General features: G+C 47.2%; 1 long non-coding RNA gene across 1 annotated transcript; it reads left to right on the top strand.

The window, feature by feature from the left end:
- LOC134957114 (uncharacterized) lies at positions 1-26417 on the top strand. Its single transcript, XR_010186473.1, has 5 exons — positions 1-151; positions 4416-4644; positions 5331-5578; positions 16124-16187; positions 25059-26417. It is a non-coding gene; the product is annotated as an uncharacterized LOC134957114 (long non-coding RNA).

Below are 26417 nucleotides of genomic sequence, written 5' to 3'. Positions count from 1 at the left end.
CAGTACTTCCAGGTGCCACTAGATGCTCCCATCTCCATTTGTGTCACAGTCAACTCTGGCCTTGCAGATCACAGTCGCTGAGCAGAGGGATGGCATGCAGCTCAGAGGCAGGACCTGACTCAGGGAAATTCCAGAGATCTCACTAAGAAGGGTCAGTATCACTATTTCTCTCTCTCTCTCTCTCTCTCTCTCTCTCTCTGGAGTTTATCTCATATCTATCTCTCTCATATCTATCATCTATCTATCTATCTATCTACCTCTCTCATATCTATCATCTATCAATCTATCTATCTATCTATCCATAGCGCCAACTGCGTGGGCCAATATAGACATGCAGAAAGACAGCGGTGCTCGATGCAGACTTGATGAAGTTTTAAATGACAACTTTATTAGTCCAATGGCGTTTCGGGGATACACCCATCGTCAGGGAAAGGCGTTCGCGAACATCAGCAGCAGCCGGCATGTAGATGCTGGGGAGAATTGCTGAGTGGGGAGCCGGGGTGGTCAGCAGCCCACTGTTCAGAGAGCCTCACTGAGGGCACTTGGCCAGGGGTTCACTGCTCTCCAGCCTCTTGAAGTGAGATCTGGCATGAAAGCAGCCAGGCAGTACAGGTGCAGAGAGTCAGGGCTGCAGCTGCAGGTATGCAGGGAGAATAGTGATTCTTACATTTGTCACTGATGCAAGCCAGTGCCTCCCTAGCCACTGCTTAGTACTAGTACTGCCTAGGGGAGCGTGTGTACAGCTATCAATCAATTTAAATTTTCTTTCTCCTAAATTATCATTTTCATGCAAGTACTGGTCTTTCAGCACAGTGTTGGACTGGGGAATGAAGGGCCCACCGGGGAAGTGCTGTTGTAGGAGCCCATGCTTAAGGGTGTGGCCAGCCACCACAGAGGTTTGGCTAACCATTACAGAGTACATGTTCTGTGCCCCTTGGTAAATATATAATAAACCATGTTCTTATGAAGTATAATGTAACATATGTATAATGCATAATACATGTGCACTAGGATAGAGACTGGAGCCTGATCCCTAGAGGAGGAGGAGGGCCCACAGGCAGTGGGTCCCACCGGTGGTTTCCCCTGTTCCCCTGTGGGCCAGTCCGACTCTGCTTTCAGCATCACTACACAGACAGACAATATCTGAATTCCAACCAGTGGTGTAACTAGAAATTTTTCACAATTCTCTGGCGCACCCCCTCCCCATAATTGCCACTAGAAGAGTGATGAATTTGCACGTGACGAAAAAAGTGCATGGTCTCGCTAAAATGGGTGTGGCTTCACTGAAAGGGGCGTGATATTGCAGGAAAAGACTACCTTATACCCCAGTTTTGCAGCCTGCACGCCCAGACATTGGCCACCACAGGAAAAAAATAATCCTGATTCATGCCCCTAACATTATTTGTCATTATTCCTCCTTATAGTAATGCCCAGTATACATTATGCCACATACTGCAATGTCCCTGACACACTATACCACACACCACAATATGCCATACACCGTAATGCCCCTGATACATTATGCCACACACCGTAATGCCCAGTACACAATATGCCATACACCGTAATGCCCCTGACACATTATGCCACACACCGTAATGCCTGTGACACATTATGCCACACACCGCAATGCCCATTATAAATTATGTCACACACTGCAATGCCCCTGAGACATTATACCACACACCATAATACCTGTGACACATTATGAAACATACTGTAATGCCTGTGGATCATTATGCCCTGAATCTCCCTGAATTCATCTGGGGGTCGAGTTTTTAGCCATGCAGCTCCAACACTATGAAAGTCGCTTCCAGGCACATTTCGTGAAGCCCCCACTCTAGAATCCCTCCTAAACAGACTCAAGTCTTTCCTGTTTACTCAGACATTTCCATAATTGTTTCTTTAGTATCTCCGTGTTCTCTGTATTTTATTCAAAGTTTTCTGTTCTTCATTGTTTCTGTACTGAAACATGGAATTTGATGGCAGATAAGAATCTCTTGGCCCATCTAGTTACTGTATTATGTTCACGCGATCTGCTAAGTGCCTTGAGTCCTATTGGAGAAGGAGCACTATATAAATAAATAAAAAATATTTTGTCTTACTGGGGGCACAGTGGAACAGAAAATTAACACTGGAGGGGGCACTCTTTTCCAGGAGTATAAGGGCCCTAGCCTGAGGGTCCCCTTTTTCCAGGGGTACCTGATTTTTGAAAATCGGCCCTGGGGAACTGGAGATATTCAACTTCAAATCAGTGGTCCCCATTCGAGCCTGTTAATTGCTCTTCCCAGCCAGATATCTTGAGTTCTGTCTGACTAAGGGTGTGTACACACGGTGAGATCCTTGCTATGCCCGATTTTTACTTGCGATTTTCCTTGAACTCCCCGGAGCCCAGATAGTACAGATTTTGACTAACTTTTCTTGAGATATGGACTATGTGCTTACAATTTTGGCTTATGTGAGATTTTGGCTTATGTGAGATGTCATTGACATGTGAGATGAACTAGATAGTACACCGATCTAGCAAGGATTGACTTGCCTGCACAGTCTATCTTTTCTTGCGATGCCGACCTGGCGGGACCGCGCATCGGGATTGAATCGGGATCGCAAGGTGACTTTCACCTTGAAATCTGCACTAACTTTTCTTGCGATTTTGACTATATAGTCAAAATCGAAAGAAAATATCTCACCGTGTGTACACACCCTAAGAGTTTTTCTGAGGGTATACTACAAAGACTGAGACTCTCTCTTTTCGGTCAACGCTGGCAGCTTGTCTGTGCTATGCCCAGAACCAGACAGAGATATCAGCCTTCCACCAGCTGGCACCTGCTCAAGCTCCACATTCCTGGTATGCGGTTTTATATTTTCGTCGGTGGATTGCTCTGACTCCTGATCTCTGATTCCCAAGTCCCCAGTACCTCCTGAAAGGTGGGACTCTTAGTTTTTTTAAGAAAATAAATCTACTTCCAGGAACTGGAGATATCTGCAGTCAAGCAAGCTGCCCTCCCACCGGAAAATGATGAATATTAAACCTACTCCACTATCCACCCCTCCCCTGTGTATTAAACACCCCATACAACCCTGGAAGTCATGTATCGGGGCCCTTTCATTCAGCCCAATGCCCACCTCAGTTTAGTGTTCTCCCTCCCGCCTCATCTCCCATCATCTGTGCAGTAAAGGAGTAATTAGCAGAAATTACTGCTCCAGGTCCTACATGCTGAGCGGAAGATAGAACACCCCCTACCGCCCACGGGACATCAAAGCTGCCGCTGATAGCACCTTCCACCCCTACTGCTGCAGGATGGGTAGGGGCCCCAGTGCATTGCTTTGCCCAGGGACCTACTGTTGTACACTGCTGTTAAGACAGCCCTGGGGGCACTGTGGAGCATAATGTTAAAAGTTGGGGCATTGTTTAGCAGGATTGGTGTGCCGGCGTCTCCTGGCATTAGCAACCTATACCTAAGCCCCACCCCCCTTCCCGTAACCTAAACCTAACCCTCCCCACCCCGCAACCTAACCCCAACCCTCCCTGGGTATGCCTAAACCTAACCCCTTCCTCCCGCAGCCTAAACCTAACCCTCCACGCAGTCTAACCCTAAGCCTCACACACATCCGCGGCTTAACTCTCCAGCGGTCCGACGCACAAACATTCGGGATCCTGGCAGTTGGTGTTCTGGCACCGGGATTGTGATCCTATTTGTGATGCCAGTGCTGGCATTCCAAGCAGTGTCAGTATCTCAACTGCCGGGATCCTGACCAGATCCTGTGTGCCATACTGGGGAGTAATTGTGTAGCATAATATTAATTCTGGGGGCATTGGATGGCATACAGTGGGCACTGTGCACCCAGTATGCGCTGTGTAGCATAATGTTTATACTGGGGCACTGTGTGGCACAATGTAATTTTATTGGTAGGGCCCCCACAAGTGGCACGGTACATCATACCATATCAAACTTTTACTATGGGGGTAATTCTGAGTTGATCGCAGCAGGATTTTTGTTAGCAGTTGGGCAAAACCATGTGCACTGCAGGGGAGGCAGATATAACATGTGCAGAGAGAGTTAGATTTGGGTGTGGTGTGTTCAATCTGCAATCTAAATTGCAGTGTAAAAATAAAGCAGCCAGTATTTACCCTGCACAGAAACAAAATAACCCACCCAAATCTAACTCTCTCTGCACATGTTATATCTGCCTCCCCTGCAGTGCACATGGTTTTGCCCAACTGCTAACAAAGTTCCTGCTGCGATCAACTCAGAATTACCCCCAAAATGCTGTAAGCTTGTGAGCAGGGCCCTTGAACCTCTTTGTCTGTTTGTTAATATCCAGACTTGTTTCATGACTGAGTCTTTAGACAATTGTAAGCACTGGCGAATATACTGGTACGATACAAAGAAACATTAATAAATATTTTACAGAGTAAAGCCACATCTTGACGCTACATCTATGCCATTGAGGGGCATAAGAACGCACTCTAAATATACATTTGGTACCAATGGAACTGCATTTGACCTGGATAGAGTTTGAGATGCAGCCACCTCAGCTTACATAAGCAACTACAGCTATTGTTGCCGTGCATTCCCTTGCATACATTCAGCACATGGGTTAGATGAGCTCTGGCGTCGATGTCTCCTCAGTGGTATTCCGGTTAGTATTAAACGTCTTATTCCTAAACTTAATCCCTACCACTAACACTCGCCTTAGTGCCTAACACTAACTCCCCTCCCCCGCAGCCTCACCATAACCTTATCCGCAGCCTAACCTTGACCTCCGCCCGCAGCCTAACCCTAACCATCCCCCTCAGCCTGACCTTAACCTCCACCCACAGCCTATCCTTAACCAGCCCCTTACCCCTCAGCCTCACCCTAACCATTCCCCGCAGCCTGACACTAAACCTCCTAATGCTGCCTAACCCTGACAGTCGACATCCTCAGCATGCTGACAAGATTTCAGTAGTGGACTTTGTGAAGCTGGTGTCTGTCGACAGTTTGAACCATGTCGATACTCTGATGTCAACAATCTGTGGTAACATTATGATTGCTGACATGGTTACTGTTGGCTTTCTGACCAGATGCTCTGCAACTGAAGATGACCACTAACATTTTTCTCTAATAGATAGCATTAAATCACATTCACTAAGCATACACAGCAAACAACCACGTATACCTATTTATTAATGCTTATATTGCATTGACTAAAATCAAAGTAAAGTAGTGAGCACAGTTTATCAGTTATAACAAGCTGGATAGAAGCACGACCATTTTTGATTGGCAATAAAAAGGTTAAGTGTTACTTTTTTCTTTTTATCTCTTAATATTTTTCCTATTATTTAGCAAAATCTACCCTCTGGCAGGAATTACATTGGATGACAAAACTTCAAGTGCACCACACACAGTCACAATGAAAAGCATATGTTGTGGAAATATGTGCTGTAAAGATGGTTTCCGTGTTGACCTAAATATTGGATTTATTAGTATGGAATATATCTGTTTTGTGCTATTAGTCCTGGTTGCTCAGCAGTTAAAGATATTCAAGAGAAATTGAGATTTAAAGTGGACCAGCAAGAAACTACTGGATACTGGTAAGCTTCAGTCAGTGCAGAAAGTGATACATGTTACACATATGAGGAATGGAGGTAAAAATAGGATTTTAATTACCTACAGGTAAATCCTTTTCTCGTAGTCCGTAGAGGATGCTGGGGTCCACATTAGTACCATGGGGTATAGACCCACTAGGAGCCATTGCTACTTTAAGAGTTTGAGAGTGTGGGCTGGCTCTCCCTCTATGCCCCTCCTACCAGACCCAGTCTAGAAACTGTGCCCGAGGAGACGGACATCTTCGAGAGAAGGATTACAGAGATAGTGGCGAGATTCACACCAGCTCAAACACAAGGCAACCCAAGCTAACTAGCTTGAAACATCAGCAACGGCGAACAGGATTACTTACCAAGTAACAAGACAGTACTTACCCAGAACTAAGCAGTACTGAACTAAATAACCACTGCAGGATAACGAAGCGCTGGGCGGGCGCCCAGAATCCTCTACGGACTACGAGAAAAGGATTTACCGGTAGGTAATTAAAATCCTATTTTCTCTTACGTCCTAGAGGATGCTGGGGTCCACATTAGTACCATGGGGATGTACCAAAGCTCCCAGAATGGGAGGGAGAGCGCGGAGGCTCCTGCAGAACCAACTGACCAAACTTAAGGTCCTCAGAGGCCAAAGTATCGAACTTATAGAACTTTGTGAACGTGTTCGACCCCGACCAAGTAGCTGCTCGGCAGAGTTGTAATGCCGAGACACCCCGGGCAGTCGCCCAGGAAGAACCCACCTTACGAGTAGAGTGGGCCTTAACAGACGTAGTACACGGCAAGCCTGCCGTAGAAAACACATGCTGGATAGTGAACCTGATCCAGCGAGAGATCGTCTGCTTAGAAGCAGGACACCCAATTTTCTTGGGATCATACAGGACAAACAGAGAGTCCGATTTTCTGTGACGAGCAGTCCTCCTCACATAGATTTTTAGAGCCCTTACAACATCTAAAGACTTTGATGAAATTGAGGAGTCAGTCGCAACTGGCACGACAATAGGTTGGTTGATATGAAATGCCGACACAACCTTCGGAAGAAGCTGCTGACATGTCTGAAGCTCAGCTCTATCTTCATGGAAGATCAAGAATGGGCTTTTATATGTCAAAGCCCCCAACTCCGACACACGTCTAGCAGAAGCTAAGGCCAACAAAGTGACAGCCTTCCACGTGAGAAACTTGACCTCAACCTCCTGTAGAGGTTCATACCAGTCCGACTGGAGGAACTGCAACACTACGTTAAGATCCCAGGGCACCGTAGGCGGTACAAAGGGAGGTTTAATGTGCAAAACTCCCTTCAAAAAAGTCTGAACCTCAGGGAGGGCAGCCAACTATATCTGGAAGAAAATGGATAGGGCTGAAATTTTGACCTTTATGGATCCTAACCTCAGGCCCATATCTACACCTGCTTGTAAGAAGAGGAGAAACCGTCCCAGCGGAAACTCCACCATAGGAAACTTCTTGGACTCACACCAAGATACATATTTTTTTATCCCCAAATACGATGGAAATGTTTTGACGTTACTCCTTTCCTAGCCTGTATCAGGGTAGGAATAACCTTGTTCGGAATGCCCTTCCGAGCTAGTATCTAGCGTTCAACCTCCATGCTGTCAAACGTAGCCACGGTAAGTCTTGATAGGCGAACGGGCCGTGCTGCAGCAGGTCCTTCCAAAGAGGAAGAGGCTTCGTCTCTTCTAGCAGTAGATCTAGAGATCCGCATACCAAGCCCTTCTTGGCCAGTCCGGAGCAATGAGGATTGCCTGAACTCCTGTTCTTCTTATGAGTTTGAGAACTCTTGGAATGAGTGGAAGAGGAGGAAACACGTACACCGACTGGAACACCAACGGAGTCATTGCTTGCAGGTCCCTCGACTTGGAACAATACCGCCGAAGCTTCTTGTTGAGACGAGTGGCCATCATGTCGATTTGGGGTACGCCCCAAAGATCTGTTACCTCCTTGAACACCTCCGGATGGAGACCCCACTCCCCTGGACAGAGATCGTGTCTGCTGAGGAAGTCCGCTTCCCAGTTGTCTACTCCCGGAATGACGATTGCTGACAGCGCCAACGCATGTTTTTTTGCCCAGAGGATGATTCTTATTACCTCTGACATTACAGCTCTGCTCTTCGTTCCGCCTTGTCGGTTTATGTAAGCCACTGTTGTTACATTGTCCGACTGTACTTGAACGCCCCGATTTCTCAGAAGATGGACCGCTTGGAGAAGACCGTTGTATATGGCTCTTAGTTCCTGAATGTTTATTGGCAGACTGGCTTCCAGACTTGACCACCTTCCTTGGAAGGTTTCCCCTTGAGTGACTGCGCCCCAGCCCCGGAGACTTGCATCCGTGGTTAGAAGTATCCAGTCCTGAATCTCAAACCTGCGGCCCTCCAGAAGGTGAGGTAATTGCAGACACCAGAGGCGTGAAATCATGGCCTTTGGGGACAGACATATTCTCTGGTGCATGTGTAGATGGGATCCCGACCACTTGTCCAGGAGATCGATTTGGAAGGACCAAGCGTGAAACCTCCCATACTGCAGAGCCTCGTAAGAGGCTACCATCTTCCCCAGAAGGCGAATGCATTGATGAACCGACACCCGGGCTGGCTTCAGGACATCCTGGACCATTGTTTGCATTACCAATGCTTTTTCCTCTGGAAGAAACACCCTCTGCACCTCCGTGTTGAGGACCATTCCCAGAAAGGACAACCTCCTGGTTGGGTTTCCAAATGTGATTTTGGGATATTCAGGATCCAGCCATGTTCCTTGAGAAGCTGGGTCATGAGAGCTATTGACTGAAACAGCGTCTCCTTGGACAATGCCATTATCAGCAGCTCGTCCAGATACGGAATTAGGTTCACCCCCTGCCTGCGGAGGAGAACCATCTTTTCCGCCATCACCTTGGTGAAAACCCTTGGTGCTGTGGAGAGGCCGAATGGTAGGGCCTGGAACTGAAAATGACAGTCCAACAGAGCGAATCAGAGATAAGCTTGATGCTGCAGCCAAATCGGAATGTGGAGGTACGCATCCTTGCTATCCAGGGATAACAGGAATTCCCCCTCTTCCGGACCTGATATCACTGCCCGTAGAGACTCCACTTTGAGCTTGAACTCCCTCAGAAAGGGGTTTAGTGATTTTAAGTTCAGAATGGGCCTGACCAAACCATCCGGTTTCGGTACCACGAAAAGGTTCGAATAGTAACCTGTGTTTTGCATTTGAGGAGGGACTGGTACAATGACCTGTGCCTCCACCAACTTCTGGATGGCTCCCTGTAGGGTAGCCCTGTCTGCCGTCAAAGCTGGCAAGCCCGATGTGAAGAACCGATGAGGAGGGAGATCTTGAAATTCCAGTCGGTACCCCTGGGACACAATATCTAGTACCCAGGGGTCCAGGCCGGACGACACCCAGACGTGACTGAAATGTCTGAGTCTCGCCCCCACCGGCCCTACCTCTAGGCTGCGCTGTCCACCATCATGCGGAGGACTTTGGTGCACCTGAAGCAGGCTTCTGTTCTTGGGAACCTGCCGCAGCAGGTTTCTTGGATTTTGGTCGGCCCCCTAGAAACCCGAAAGGACTGAGATGCCGGTGAAGAAAAAGGTTTCTTCTTAGCAGGAGGGAAGAAAAGGGGACTTACCCGCTGTAGCCGTGGAGATCCACGCATCCAATGCTTCCCCAAAGGAGCCTGACCTGTGTACGGTAGGGTCTCCACACCTCTCCTGGATTCCGCGTTGGTAGACCACTGGCGCAGCCACAGTCCTCGACGAACTGAGACAGACATGGAAGAAATTCCTGCAGCCATTGAACCCAGGTCTTTTATGGATTCCACCATAAAACCTGCAGAATCCTGAATGTTACGGAGAAAAAATTCAATGTCACTATTATCTAACGTATCCAAATCCTCAAGTATCGTGCCTGACACCTTTACTATAGCTTTGGAAATCCATGTACAGGCAATAGTAGGACGGAGTATCGCCCCTGATGCCGTGTATATGGATTTGAGCGTAGTATCAATTTTGCAATCAGCCTGCTCCTTTAAGGCGGTTGATCCTGGGACAGGTAAAACCACCTTTTTGAGAGTCTGGATACAGACGCATCCACTATGGGTGGGTTTTCCCATTTCTTTCTACCCTGCTCAGGGAAGGGGAAAGCAACCAGAACCCTCCTAGGGATCTGGAATTTTTTCTCTGGACTTTCCCATGCTTTTTCAAAAATAGCATTTAATTCTTTGGACGCAAGGGAAGGTTAGCGAGGCTTTCTTATTGTCAGTGAAGTAAGCCTCCTCAACCTGTTCAGGTGTTGTGTCAGTAATATTCATCACATCTCTTATAGCCTCTATCATCATTTTGCAAGAGATGCGCCGCGCCCCCCCCCTGAGCACGTCCCCATCACCGTCTGCCATGTCAGAGTCGGTATATGTGTCATCTTGCATGATCTGGGCAAGAGCACGCTTGTGGGAACCCACAGAGGGGGTGCCTGAGGTAACAGAACCAGCCCAAACTGCCATAGAGTTCTGTAAAACCTGAGTTGCAGATTCATTCTGAGCGACCCTAGCAGAAATCTGAGAAATCATAGTTTTGATAGAGGATAACCACTCCGGACCCCTTGCTGGTATTTGCGCTACAACAGTGCAATCCTGATTACATGGAATGAGATCATCCTGAGAGGACATGTCCTCACCTGCATATGACACAGAGTCCCTGGACATAGCTGACTGGAGACCCCAAACACTTTACACACACACACAGGGTAGGTTAGACAGAGTTTCACCCCTGAGAATGGCAAGAGAGACACAGAGATCAGAGCCAACCCACTCACAGCGCTGTTATATACAAAGGACACCCCTTATCAGCGTCCACTGTGTACTGTAATAGTTGCACAGATCTAATTCACCGCCTTCCCCCCACTTCTACAACCCCCTGGTACCGCACAGGATAGCTGGAATTACTTGGAGGGTCAGCTCTGTCAGCATCTGTGTACAGGAACTGCAGGCAGGAAAATGGCGCTGAACGCTGCTGGGTCCACTCTGAGGAGAAGCTCCGCCCCTTGAAGATGGCGCGTCTTCCTGCACAAATTCTTTATACTGGCCTGAGGACTCCGTTGCAAGGCGGGGGATTCCGTCCGAGGTTGAGCGTCTGTCTGCGACCAGTGTAGGATATTAAGTCGCTGGCTCAGGACGCCATTCAAAGCGCCAACAGAATTGTGACGTTAGCCTGGGGATTCAGTCTCCGGTTAGCGTCTGCGACCAGTGTAGGATATTAAGTCGCTGGCTCAGGACGCCATTCAAAGCGCCAACACTGTGTGCCGCTGAGCCTTCCCGGAGCGCAGCTGCTCAGAGCTGCGCTCCTACCCTTGTGCCGCCATATCTCGCAGCTTCTGATCTTCTGGCTCTGTAAGGGGGTGGCGGCATGCTGCCGGTGCGAGCGATCCCCTGTTGCAGGGAATGTTCGATCCCCTCAGGAGCTCAGTGTTCTCTCAGTGGAGATAGTGGCTCAGACCCCGCAGGGCGGACACTACTCCCCCCCCTTAGTCCCTCGATGCTGGGAGGCTGTTGCCAGCAGCCTCCCTGTAAAATAATAAACTCTAAAAATAAACTTTTACTAAAGAAGCTCTGGAGAGCTCCCCTACCTGTGTCCGGCTCCTCCGGGCACATTTTCTAAACTGGGTCTGGTAGGAGGGGCATAGAGGGAGGAGGCAGCCCACACTCTCAAACTCTTAAAGTGCCAATTGCTCCTAGTGGACCCGTCTTTACCCCATGGTACTAATGTGGACCCCAGCATCCTCTAGGACGTAAGAGAAATGTACTAATCTCCTTTACCCGGATATTGTACCATGGCTCCCTATGGAAGCACTGTTATTTATTCCACATTTCATCAGTAACTGCAAAGATCTGCAACCTCAGAAGCGAAGTATACTCATTTTAATTACCATTAATGTTATTATTATTCTTCATTTATAAAAGTCCAACATATTACACAGGGCTGTCGAGGGGATCACAATACAATTAAATATCATACAGTACAACGACAGGAAACTGAAGGTACAAATGGCCTTGCCCAAGTAAGTTTACAATCTAAGAGATGTGGAGATGTGCCCAGGGGCAATGAAGTTGTGGGGGCCGCCACTATTCAGATTATAAAGGCGTGGCAAATCCTGAGCACCATTCCCCCCCCCCCCCCCTCACACACACACACACACACACACACACACCAATGCAGTGTCTTAAAGGGACACACACACACCAGCATCTTACCTGGACGCTGCAGCATGCAGGGACGCCGCGCCGCACCAGCAACAGACGCGTCAGGGTCACTGTCTTGTGGGATTTTACATCCCTATCCCACGAGACTGACTGACTCTGGAGTGGAACACCACACTGTGTTGGGGCCCCAGGACAGCCGCCACCATCGCCCCTCCCTCAATCCGGCCCTGGCGCCCAGGATGCATGCGCTGTTGGCCGATAATCGCTCAACTCAAAGTAAATATCAGCATTGTGTAAAATTCTGAATTATGCCTAAAGACACTTGCTTGGTCGGTTATCCTTACGCTATGGCATCATAACCAACACCATTACACTTGTCTAGAAGTGTCTTTCACCTGCGAGGTTTCAGGGATTGTGTGTGAAATGCCCAAATTGCAACCAATTACTACAAGCTACCCCTCAAATGAAAGAAGGCTATTATAGACAGATCAAGCAAATGTTTAGAATTATAGTTTAGTGTTTAACCTGTAACATGTAGCTCATTGCAGTCAAAGCCTGTATGAATACCTTGACAATATAGTTAATTGCAAAGGCAAGTAATGTATATACAGATAGATAATAGATATATGTGCAGGTTTTCATTTTAGGGGTTCATTCCGAGTTGATCGTAGCTGTGCTAAATTTAGCACAGCTACGATCATCTTCCCTGACATGCGGGGGGGGCGCCCACCACAGGGCTAGTCCGCCCCGCATGTCAGTGCCGCCCCCCGCATAAATAGAAAAGCATCGCACAGCAGCGATGCTTTTGTATTTCAGGAGTAACTCCCGGGAGTTGTTTGTCGCTGCCGCTGGCCGCAGCGGCTGCGTGTGATGTTACGCAGCTGCTGCGGCCCGCCCCCCGTTTGGTACGGCCACGCCTGCGTTGGCCGGACCGCGCCTACAAAACGGCGGCCAAACGGCGCCGTTTCGCCCAGCGACCACCTCCACCTGTCAATCAGGCAGAGGCGATCACAGCCCAGTCACGGCCTTCTGGCATGCGCCGGTGCACTACGGCGCATGCGCAGTAGAGACCCGTTTGCTCGGCTGCGATAAACATCAGCAAGCGAACGGGTCAAAATGACCCCCTTAGTGTCTACCAGGAGCTTTAGTGCCAGGATCAGTGCTCACGTTGCTCAAATCATTTTGACAAAGTTTGGACAAGCCCCCGCTGTATGGTGATTGGTCAAGCAGCTAAATTATCTGTTGGTAACGCTGAGGCTCGTTGCTGGAGTGCAAAGGTGATATGACACACCAGGCTGATAGTAATCACCTCCACAATGCAGATAACATGTCCCATAAACATCTATTGATTTTGATCCAAATATTATTAGATCTTATTTAATTTGGAGTCAGTCTTAGTTCCTTGGCAGGCGTAAAAATGGAACAACAAATATCACTTATTTTGAGACAATAACTTCCCAGTATGGGTTGTTATTCTTTTTTCTCCTGATGGAGAAAGACAAGATGAGACCATGGTTTGTGGTGAATATCACAATATTTCAAGTTGTCTCTTCTTACTATGTGTTTGGTCCATTTCTTCGTCAATGAAATTGTATAAGCTGAGATTTCCTGTAAATGCACGGAACACATTGCACTATTAATTGATTAATTCCATGCAAATTGGGGGGAATCCTGAGAAATCTTTACCAGGTCATTGACCCTTGAGAAACATGTTGGCCAAAAAAAGATTTGCTCATTTAATGGAATAAAATAAAAGCAGTACAATTACTGGTGCTTGAGACAGTTGACATTATTTAAGTAATTAGGGATTACATCCAACAATGTAATGATCACCTGTCACTGCAAGTATAGCAGGGCCGGTGCCAAGGTGTTCGGCGCCCTCCTGCAAACTATAAATTTTGCGCCCTCCTACAAATACAGATGTGGCCACTCTCACCCTACCAGCGAGCGGCCATATTGTGTTCATGACTAGTCACAGTTCATTCGCAGGAGCGTACACACCACGCGATCCTATGAATTGAGGTTGCATGCATACCCACAGGCATGCTTATTGCGTCAGATGAGTCGCGTTTGCCGCAATTAGCCTTTAATCTGAGAAGGAACACATCTGTATGCCCTCTTGACATATCTTCTTATAATGTCTCAATGTTTGAATTGTGAAAAGAGAGGGAGATGGGGAGAGGGTGCTAGTCAGTGGGTGACCAGAGAGAGGGGTGTAAGGGAGAGGGTAACGGCAGGGGAAAGGCAGTGTGGGATGGGCAGAGAATGACGCTAGCGAAAGTCAGTTGGTGACAGTGAGAGGGTGGCAAGCAGAGGGTAAAAAGAGGATAATGGGGAGAGGGTGAGAGCCAGTGGGTGACAGTTAGAGTGTGACAGGAGAGAGGTGACGAGGAGAGGATGAGAGCCAGAGGGTGATGGGGAGTGGGTTAGAGTCAGTGGGTTATGAAAGAGTCAGTAGGTGACAGGGAGAGGGTGACAAGGAAGAGGGTAATAGCAAAGGGAGAAGGGCAGAGAGTGACAGGAGATAGAGATGACTGGCAAAGGGTGAGAGTCAGTGGGTGACAGTGAGAGTGTGACAGGAGGGAGAGGTGAGGGGAAGAATCAGTGGGTGACAGGAGAGAAAGGTGATAGGGAAAGGGTGAGAGTCAGTGGGTCACAGTGAGAGTGTGACAGGAGGGAGAGGTGAAGGGAAGAGTCAGTGGGTGACAGGAGAGAAAGGTGATAGGGAAAGGGTGGGAGTCAGTGGGTGACAGGGAGAGTGACAGGAGAGAGGTGACGGGGAGAGGGTTAGAGTCAGTGGGTTACAAGAGAGCCAGAGAGGTGATAGGGAAAGGGTGAGAATCAGTGGGTGACAGAGATAGTGTGACAGGAGTGAGAGGTGAAGGGAAGAGTCAGTGGGTGACAGGAGAGAAAGGTGATAGGGAAAGGGTGGGAGTCAGTGGGTGACAGGGATAGTGACAGGAGAGAGGTGACGGGGAGAGGGTTAGAGTCGGCGGGTTACAAGAGAGCCAGAGAGGTGACGGGTTGAGGGTAACAACAGGGGAGATGGGCAGAGAGTCAAAAGCAGAGGATGAAAAGAGAGGGTGATGGGGAGAGGGGGAGAGTCAGTGTGTGACAGGAAAGAGAGATGATGGGGAAAGGGTGAGAGTTAGTGCGTGACAGGGAGAGGGTGAGAGTCAGTGGGTGACAGGGGGCGGGATGTACTAATGTACATTGCCGCCCAGCGCCACGATGCTGATCGCATATGTACTAACATATGTGATCAGCATTGCGGAGGACAGCTCTTCCGATAAGAGCTGTCCTCCGCGATGCGCAGCGGCAGCCTGACTTCCGGGATTCAGCCCCAGGAGTCAGTCTGCGCATGCGCGGGGTGACGGGGGCGTCCGCAGGGCATGCTGGGAGGGATCCGATCGGATCCCTCACACAGCGCCATGGAGAGAAGCCCATAGGCTTCTATGGACGTACGCCAGCTAAAGCTGGCGTACCCCGCCGCGGCGCTGTCCTGCCGGCCGGGGGTTAGTACATCAGGAAAATGCGGTAAACAGGGAGTTAACCGCATTTTCCGCTTAGTACATCCCGCCCAGGGAGAGGGTGAAAGTCAGGGTCAGTGGGTGACAGGACAGAGAGGTGATGGGGAAAGGCGGTGGGTGACAGATAGTGGGAAACTGCATTAGTCAGAAGAAAAAAAAAGTAACATAAACAAAAAAGTCTGGACTGTCAGTCCCAGGGGGAGAAAACACCTCCAAATTGCTGTGCTGAAGATAAAGCCCAGTACTCACGGGCCGATCAAGGAGAGATGCGTGCTGAGCGAACCGCTCAGCACACATCTCTCCTGCCGCTCAGCACAGCGCGATCTGTGCTGAGCGTGCGGGGGGAGACGGGGGGGGCCGCTCACTTCACCCAGCGGGTGAAGTGAGCGACCCGCTAGATTGGCCTGCATGCAGGCCAATCTAGCAGCGGCGATAGCGATGTGCGGGGCCGCGCATCGCTATCGCCGAGGGGGCTACACACGGAGCGATCCTGCCGATATTCTAAGCAATCTAGTCAGATTGCTTAGAATATCGCTCCGTGAGTACCCCCCTTAACTAACTAAGCAATTGAAAGTTTAAAATTAGCTTAATTAGACTTTGATTACTCATCTTACAAAGCGCTGCCTCTCCTCTGGTTCTCGTCTTCTTCTCCAGCGATGCAGAAAGAGCTTCCAGTGACCGGCCGGCCAGAATACTGTAACTAAGCTCTACCCCTTCCCTGCACACACTACACTATCACCTCTGTCCTGCATGCCCCTCCGCGCACACACTACACTACACTTACCTTCTCTGGACGGCTTAATTTTTTGTGCAGGAGCTGGTCCAGAGGTTGGAGGATGCAACAGCTGGGAACAGATGACAGTGGAGAGCAGAAGAAGGTGAGTATTTCCTCGCATCACTGGGTTTTCAAAGCAGAAAACAGCTTGCGTTACAAATTTTTGATATGCTACTTCTTCCTCCCAGCACACATTGTCAATATGCCCCTTCCCCCCATAGCACACATTAATATGCCCCTTCCTCCCCATAGCACACATTAATATGCCCCTTCCCCCCCACATCACACATTAATATGCCTCTTCCCCCCCATAGCACACATTAATATGGCCCCTTCCCCCCATAGCACACATTAATATGCCCCTTCCACCCCATAGCACACATTAATATGCCCCTTCCCCCCACATCACACATTAATATGCCCCTTCTCCCCCACATCACACATTAATATGCCTCTTCCCCCCCATAGCACACATTAATATGCCCCTTCCCCCATAGCACACATTAATATGCCCCTTCCCCCCACAGCACACATTAATATGCCCCTCCCCCCCCCACATCACGCATTAATATGCCTCTTCCCCCCCCATAGCACACATTAATATGCCTCCCCCCCATTGCACACATTAATATGCCCCTTCCCCCCACAGCACACATTAATATGCCCCTCCCCCCCACAGCACACATTAATATGCCCCTTCCCCCCCACATCACACATTAATATGCCTCTTCCCCCCCATAGCACACATTAATATGCCCCTTCCCCCCACAGCACACATTAATATGCCCCCCCCCCCCACAGCACACATTAATATGCCCCTTCCCCCCCACATCACACATTAATATGCCTCTTCCCCCCCATAGCACACATTAATATGCCCCTTCCCCCCACAGCACACATTAATATGCCCCTTCCCCCCACATCACATTATATGCCTCTTCCCACCCATAGCACACATTAATATGCCCCTTCCCCCCACTGCACACATTAATATCCCCCTTACCCCCCACAGCACACATTAATATGCCCCTTCTCCCCACAGCACACATTAATAAGCCCCTTTCCACCCACAGCACATATTAATATGCCTCTTCTCCCCCATAGCACACATTAATATGCCCCTTCCCCCCCACAGCACACATTAATATGCCTCTTCCCCCCATAGCACACATTAATATGCCCCTTCCCCCCATAGCACACATTAATATGCCCCTTCCCCCCACAGCACACATTAATATGCCCCTTCCCCCCCACAGCACACATTAATATGCCCCTCCCCCCCCACAGCACACATTAATATGCCTCTTCCCCCCAATAGCACACATTAATATGCCCCTTCCCCCCCACAGCATACATTAATATGCCCCTTCCTCCCCCCACAGCACAAATTAATATGCCCCTTCCCCCCCACAGCACACATTAATATGCCCCTTCCCCCCAATAGCACACATTAATATGCCCCTTCCCCCCCACAGCATACATTAATATGCTCCTCCCCCCCCACAGCACACATTAATATGCTGCTCCCCCCCCCCCCCACAGCACACATTAATATGCCCCTTCCCCCCCAATAGCATACATTATATGTCCCTTCCCCCCCACGGCACACATTAATATGCCCCTTCCCCCCCAATAGCACACATTAATATGTCCCTTCCCCCCCACAGCACACATTAATATGCTCCTTCCCCCATAGCACACATTAATATGCCCCTCCCACCAGCACACAATAATATGCCCCTTCCCCCCCACAGCACACATTAATATGCCGCTTCCCCCCCACAGCACACATTAATATGCCCCTCCCCCCCCCAATAGCACACATTAATATGCCCCTTCCCCCACCACAACACACATTAATATGCCCCTCCCCCCCCACAGCACACATTAATATGCAGCTTTCCCCCCCACGGCACACATTAATATGCCCCTCCCCCCAGCACACAATAATATGCCCCTCTTCCCCCCACAGCACACATTAATATGCTGCTTCCCCCCCACAGCACACATTAATATGCCTCCCCCCCCCCTCCAATAGCACACATTAATATGCCCCTCCCCCATAGCACACATTAATGTGCCCCTTCCCCCCCACAGCACACATTAATATGCCGCTTCCCCTCCACAGCACACATTAATATGCCCCTTCCCCCCCAATAGCACACATTAATATGTCCCTTCCCCCCCACGGCACACATTAATATGCCCCTTCCCCCCATAGCACACATTAATATGCTCCTCCCCCCCCTCTGGTGTTCTGTATGCTTGTGGTGTGGCCAGATGGTAGTGCTGTGGATGCTCCATGCCTGCTGGCTCCTCCAGTGAGTGCACACTGGTGTGCCTCCCTCATGTGACTTCCTGTTCTAATCAGGAAGCAAGCTAAGCACAGCGTCGGGACTCGGGAGGTGGTTTCCCAGCCTCTGCTTTGAGCACAGTGCAGAGGCGGGGACAGACAGGAGAGAGAGGGGGGAGTACCCAACAGGAGAGGGGTCTTTAATCTGCCTGTCGTCATGCCTGCCTGTTACAGGAGCAGGCTGCAGAAGCCAGCAAGTAACAGTGCATAACAGCATAGCAAGGTGGCAGAGCGCCTCTCTAGCGCAGCGCCTCCCTGCTTTGCAGACCTTGCAGAGCGGCTAGCGCTGGGCCTGAGTATAGTATTATTAAATGTGTTGCGCTCTTTGTTTTTGTGTATTGATAATAAAATAATTAACTGTCTGCACATTATGTTTATCATACGTGTGCAAAGGCTCATAGCAAGAAGTGTGCGACCACCTCACCTTCCCCAGACATAGACTAACCCATCCTGTCCCGTGGGACATACATTACCCACCCATACCCCCCACCCCCAGGACATACACTGTCATCCCCACCCCCTATTCCCAGGACAGACAGACAAACAATACTTCTCGAGACCATGGTCAGATTAAGGGCCACAAGGGCCTAAGGATTCAAATGTCCAATATATATATATATATATACACGTTTATAAGACTTTTCTTTTATTCCTACTTCAATATGTGCTTTTGTTATCATACTTTTTATTCCAGAAGCATTGTGACTTTTTGTCATATTAAACTCCATTTAATAGTGTTCTGTTTTTGTGTTCTTAAACATGCCAGAATGGTGTTGTTTTTTTAAATGCTACATGTAGGCAGAGAATTGTTTGGTTCCAATATTTCTGATTAATTTAGGTTTTTGTAGTTTTGGATATGTCAGGGAATAACAGAAGATTTCCTAAGAGTGTCAGCTACTGAATTAAAACTTAGTGGTGACAGGCCTTTATGTTAAGAAATAATGTGATAGTGAGTGTGAGATATGTTTGAGGGGGATGTTAGCCTATTTTAGGAAAGACCAGTTGGATGTTTTCATTAACACTTTTACACCTACATCTGTGCCCAAGAGGTTTTGTCATGACACTTGTCCTGATTAAAAAAAGTGAATACAGAAGTATATTGTGGAGGGATTCTGGTGGGGGTGGTCAGACATTTATGGGACTTCCCCTGAAGTATGCCATTGCAGCCGCATTCCTTCCCTGTGAAATGTTACTTTATGAAACTGCCAAATTGAAATTGCTATTAATCTAGTATAATTGTAGTAAAGTTACAGTACCACTGCTCATGCAGTGGGGGGTTTGAAGTGCTGTATAATCTTGTGTGAGATCTTGCTAAGGCTGTCACTAGGGTTTGTGTCTTCCAGTGCGGTAACTCACGGTGTTATTCCCCCATGTATACTTCAGTATCAGACTAAAATGTAAAACTATTGTGAATAGGACAGGCAGAGGTAGGTGAATGCTGCACTGTGCGATTCTGCTGCTAAGCCTGCTTAATTACAGGTGCAGGGTGCTGCATAGGAACAGGGCCGAAACTAGGGGGGGGGCTAGGGGGGCAGGCGACCTGGGCGCCGGATTGGAGGGGGCGCCGAGACCCCCTAACACCTTCTCCCTATGCGCCAGTGCAGCGCCGCGGCACTTCTTTATACTTTGAAACCCCCTTCTCCGTCCTCCCGAGTGCCCAGCTCGGGGGGGCGGGGTTTCGCAGAATGACGCGATTGCGTCGTGACGTCACGACGCAAACGCGTCATTCCACGAAACCACGCCCCCCCCCGAGCTGGGCACTCGGGAGGACGGAGAAGGGGGAGCCGCGCAGACGAGGAGGGAGAGGCGGCTGAAGAGCGGCGAGAACCGCTTCAAATGTAAGTCAGCCCCTCTCCCTCCCTCTCTCTCTCTCTCCCTCCCTCTCCCCACCACCTGCCGGAATGTGTAAAATGGGGACCTGTCTGCCGCAATGTGTAAAATGGGGACCTGTCTGCCGCAATGTGTAAAATGGGGACCTGTCTGCCGCAATGTGTAAAATGGGGACACTTTTTCCTTCCGCAATGTGTAAAATGGGGACACTTTTTCCTGCCGCAATGTGTAAAATGGGGACACTTTTTCCTGCCGCAATGTGTAAAATGGGGACACTTGCCTGTCGTACTGTGTAAAATGGGGACACGTGTCTGCCGCAATGTGTAAAATGGGGACACTTGCCAGCGTACTGTGTAAAATGGGGTCACCTGTCTGCCGCAATGTGTAAAATGGGGACACTTGCCTGTCGTACTGTGTAAAATGGGGACACGTGTCTGCCGCAATGTGTAAAATGGGGACACTTGCCAGCGTACTGTGTAAAATGGGGACACGTGTCTGCCGCAATGTGTAAAATGGGGACACTTGCCAGCGTACTGTGTAAAATGGGGACACGTGCCTGCCGCAATGTGTAAAATGGGGACACTTTTTCCTGCCGCAATGTGTAAAATGGGGACACCTGTCTGCCGCAATGTGTAAAATGGGGTCACCTGTCTGCCGCAATGTGTAAAATGGGGACACTTGCCTGTCGTACTGTGTAAAATGGGGAGGGGGGGGGGGGGTGTCAAATGACTACCTTGCCCCGGGTGACAAAAATCCTAGTTTCGGCCCTGATAGGAAGTACATTTAAATATGTAAATACACCATTTCTTCCCCACTGGGATTCAATAAGGAGTGTTTTACCCCTAATAAATAAAAAATCAAATCAAGACAGGATTCAAAACCATACAAGATATAGAATATGCAAAAAAATAAGTGGGAAAACAAAAAACAGTCATTGATTTGAGTATGTTAATAATATTATAGAAAATAGTAGTAACACAAGGAGCAATACCTATTAATAATTTAGAATGGGCCATTAAAGTGAGCCACTATAAATGGAATCCTTTAGTGTAGAGACCAGTCTTCCCCGGACTTTCTCCTACCTCACTTTCCCTCCAATAACACACAGTAATAGTAAAATCATATTACAGGTTGAGTATCCCATATCCAAATATTCCAAAATACAGAATATTCCGAAATACGGAATTTTTTGAGTGAGACTCAAATAGTGAAACCTTTGTTTTCTGATGGCTCAATGTGCACAAACATTGTTTAATACACAAAGTTAGTAAAACTATTGTATTAAATGACCTTCAGGCTGTGTGTATAAGGTATATATGAAACATAAATGAATTGTGTGAATGTATACACACTTTGTTTAATGCACAAAGTTAATAAAAAATATTGGCTAAAATGACCTTCAGGCATTCTGTGCTTAGACTTGGGTCCCATCACCATGATATTCATTATGGTATGCTATTATTCCAAAATACAGAAAAATCCCATATCCAAAATAGTTCTGGTCCCAAGCATTTTGGATATGGGATACTCAACCTGTATTATGAAAACAATGTATGATTACATGTAAAGAAATATAAATGGATATGGGTATACAGCGCACAATTGTCCTAAAGGCTTAACACAACATATAAAAACTGAGCAGATAAGATGAAAAGAAATGTAGATGTTTATTGATCACCATAAAACATATCTATAAAACCTGTATGTAAAGAGTGGCACACATTAAAACCTATGCAGATATAGTTGAGTCAGCAGTTAATGTAGATGGGACTATGACCCTCCAAAAAAGCCTTTGTTTTTAATACAATATGGACCTTGGTGAGTAAAAGAATGTCCAGTTTAAAAGGTATGTTACCAATTTCATGAAGATAAAGCAGGGTCCAAATTAGCGATGGTTAGTACAATTAGTTGTCCCCTTGTAAACACAGTGAGTATGCGGGATCTCCAGAAACCTCCATAACTTTCAGTTATCTGAGGTTTAACTGCATTTTACATCTTGATACTTCCCGCCCAATGTACTTTATCCAAAGCCTAAAAATGCTATAATGTTCTTCTGTCCACACCTGACCCTATATCCCCTCTCCCCCACATAGGAGCACACAGGCAGTTTGCAGACTAACTATCAAGGATTAAAAAAATAATAATTCAAAATACAATCAGGGACATTTTGCAAACCTTCTAAATAGAACAAGTGGAGTTGTTGACCATATCAACCAATCAGATTCTCCCTATCATTTACTGGTTCATTCTATAAAATGAAATCTAAAATCTGATTGGTTGCTTTGGGCAACACCTCTACTTGTCTTCTGTAGAAGATTTGATAAATGTCCCCCAAAAATAAAGCACTTTTCTCTTTGTGTAATATTCTAAACCATACTTGTCAACTCTCCTAAAAGTAGCAGGAGACTCCGGATCTTTCAGGTAGTCCCCCGCACCCGCAGAAGAGTAGGCAAATCTCCTGCATCCCATCCACTTCCTAATGAAGCAGGCAAGATGGGGAGAAATTCACAGAAATTGAGGTGGAGGGGGTAGAGCTAAGTGATGTGAACCGTGGCTTTTAGCCCCGCCCCCTACCCACATACCCACGAACCACAGTGGGTTTCTTGGATTGGGGGTGGGGCCTAATGATGGCTAAGCCCTACACCCAAAGCCTCCAGTAGTGTCTCCTCTCCCAGCTTCTCCTGGCTAGGAGACAGAAAATGTAGGTATGTTTAGTCTAAACATTGAAGTGCATGTATTTAGTATTGCTGTACTCAGGAGAACCAGCCAGTTAAATTGTGGTGTACAGATTTGCACTATTTACATTAAAGTAACTATGGAAACATATTGCAAAAGTGTTTTAAAGATATCAACGGGGAAGGGGGGTTGGAGAGATCACTATCCTGGGAAAACCAAGACACTTTGGAGCTTTAACAGTGGCGCACCCAGGGGGGGTTTCCGAGCACCCAGAAACCCCCCTCCACCCAAAAAAAATAAAAAAAATTTTTTTGTTGCTGCATGAGTATTATTAATGGCTGTTTAGCGTCCTCTGCAGCCTGCTTTCTTCCTGGTGGCACTTGTAAGTGCTTAATAAAAGTTTACTTTATTTTAATTATAGTACATATATATCCATGTGCAATTTGTGCATACATATATACACATGTATACATACATATAAACACACACACACATGATATATATACATGCGTATATATACGTGTACTGTATGTGTATATATATATATATATGCATGTTTAATATGCTATGTGTATATGTGTATACATAGGTGTATATACGGTATATATATGTGTAGATATGTAGATATATATATATATATATAGACAGAGGTGGTGATCCGGCACAGCCACATAATAAAATGATAACCTGGGTGCCCTCACAGAAAGGGAATGGATAGCGTACAGGTGGTGCGGCACTCCAAGGATTTTCACGCTGATAGTAGATGAATTACAACGTTTCAATGCCTTTTATTCAAGGTGGCATTTTCATCAGGTACCTGATGAAAATGCCACCTTGAATAAAAGGCATTGAAACGTTGTAATTCATCTACTATCAGCGTTAAAATCCTTGGAGTGCCGCACCACCTGTACGCTACATATATATATATATACACACACACATAGACACACTAGTTTTACGGACCCAGCATATACTGGGTCAACTCAGTCCACCCCCCCCCCCCCCCCGTGCTTGGCTCCACCCAGTTCTGGAAACCCCCCCATGCAAATCCTGCGTTTGCCACTGTTTAACCCTCACAAACATACAATAAACACGCATTATAATTAACCAAACTTATTTGTCAGAAAGGTCAAAGCACTTGGAGATCCATAATGCAAATAAAATGTTTTCATTAGTAAAATGGACCCGTCACCAACACAAACCTCCACAATTCCATAACTACTGGCAGTCCCAGGCAATCTGGATATATATTGTGTGTGTCTTCCAAATTAAAAGGCTGCATATTAAAGTAAATAGACTTTTTTTTTTTTTTTTTTACTTGCTGTTTATAAACTGGCTATTTTTTAATTAAGAGACATTTCAAAGTAAACATAACGTAAATGTAATATTCTGTTGCTATACAACGTATGCACACAAATAAGGCAGTGTTTGCTGTATGCGAATCCTCTCAGCTTAGCGGACTTAAACGTATATCGGGACAATGTAAACACATAATAAAACTTTAAAATTAAAAGCAGTATTTTTACAGTGTTTATTGAGTGCATTGGATATACAGATTCAGGCACTCCTGACTGTTCTCTCACGTTGCGGAAATAAATTACAGAGCCTCGTAATGTCCGTTATCTAACACCAGACACCTCGATACATTTAATGTTAAGTTGTGCAGTGCAGTGTTTATGAGAAATGCTGGATGTGGACATTTAATTTCATTTGCCCTTTGCTTTCAGCCGCTGCGTTACCAGCCAAGCTGGGTATATTTTTCTGTTCCTGGTTTCTGATATCCAAACCACAGGCTATGCTGTCACAATATTAGCAGATAGGAACAAAGGAACATGATGTAAAATAGGACTGTGGTGTTGTTTGACATTTTACTACATGATGGAAAAATTTGTGTTTTTCTCATTTTGTGCTCAATTCCAATTATCATGCCAGCAGTTCAACTAGAGATTTCTGCAATAGCTCCTTGTGTGCTAAATAGCTTCACAGTGCAGTATACAGTGGGTACACATATCTCCAGACAGTGTGTGACATCGCAAAGTAGAATAATGTCACGCAGGACTTTACAGGAAGATCTGGTCTGTTTGATGGCATGTAGTTTCTTTCTACTTCCTGCAGGTCACGCTGCTTCTCTTCAAGCAATTTAAAGTCTGCAGATTGAGCTCCAATGACAGCTGTAGCAAGAGTGACACCCACGGGCTAGGAAAAGTTACTGCAATATATATTACAACAGTGTAGCATCATAAAAGACACAAAATACATATGTGTCCCCTGACTCAGCACTCATATGTTTGGGAGGTTGGGACCCGGAAGTTGATCATTCACACAGCCTGTCAGCAATACTGCAGCCTACATGAGCCATAGGCTTGGCTTGAACTGCCTTACAATGCCGGGACAACTCTTCTCAACCATTGCATATGTTCTCTTATCAATGTTCAAAGGGCAGTATCGTTATTGTTCAATAATAAGACACTTTTGGTGGAATGTATAAATTTTTGCCTGAAAATTTCGATAAATCCTGCCCTCTTGTGTATGCATTTCTGAAAAGACTTCCAGATTTAAGACACGGGAGGCTGCGAATGCACAATAGGACAGAGATAGAGAGGGATTCTCTAGATCCCTCTCCAGGGCTTTTGCAAAACTAAGTCAATAGGCAGTGGCATAACTACAAATTTTGCACCCCCCTGGCAAAAAATCTCTTTCCTCCCCCCCTTCCATGGTACCTGCTCGTTGTCAGGGGTCCTGTTCGTTGTTGTCCCCCCCTCCCTTCCCCCCCCCCCCCCCGGCAGGGGCCACTGTTTAAGCCTGCCCATTTCATACTATTGAAAATGTCCCTCCCAAAATGGACACTGCCTCCTCTATCATCCTTATTAACTGTTTCCTCTGAGGTGGCGTCCATTTTGGGAGGGATAACTCTCTCACGGAGCTGCTGCTCAGGCCAGCGGCTCCTTTCTGCTGCACCGACAGCGGCATGGCGGCCCAGGACAGGTGTCCCCACAGTACCCTCAGCACTCACAAGCCACCCAACCCCTCCTAACCACCGCGGGGACTGTTGCTATTCCACTGCCCATGAGCTTCTATAGGCAACACCATGTGTAGATGGTGTTGCCTATCAGGCAGGAGCTTCAGAAAGTTATTCTTTCCAGAGCTTGCTGCATATGGGTACATTGCAGCTCCGTAGGTTTCTGTGGGGTCCACTGTGCCGCGAGACCACAACAGATACAGTATCTCTAATATCTGCTGCGGACCCTTTTTAATACATATGGTTCGGTAAATGTATTGTGCTAAAACTCAGAAAACAGCTGTTTTCAGTGGTTTTTACTGCATTAACATTGATACAGCCCATCCTTATTTACTGGCTTGATGGCACTTCTACCAAATTTTGCAGAGCATTGCATGTTAAACCAAAACATAATAATGTCTGGATTTTGGAACTTGGGAACTATGGAACAAACATATAAACATGTTGAATGGTTA

This window comes from Pseudophryne corroboree, chromosome 9 (genome assembly GCF_028390025.1).
Source record: "Pseudophryne corroboree isolate aPseCor3 chromosome 9, aPseCor3.hap2, whole genome shotgun sequence".
Taxonomy (NCBI): domain Eukaryota; kingdom Metazoa; phylum Chordata; class Amphibia; order Anura; family Myobatrachidae; genus Pseudophryne; species Pseudophryne corroboree.
The sequence above is the reverse complement of the archived record's forward strand: the minus strand, read 5'-3'. Positions and strand labels throughout refer to the sequence as shown.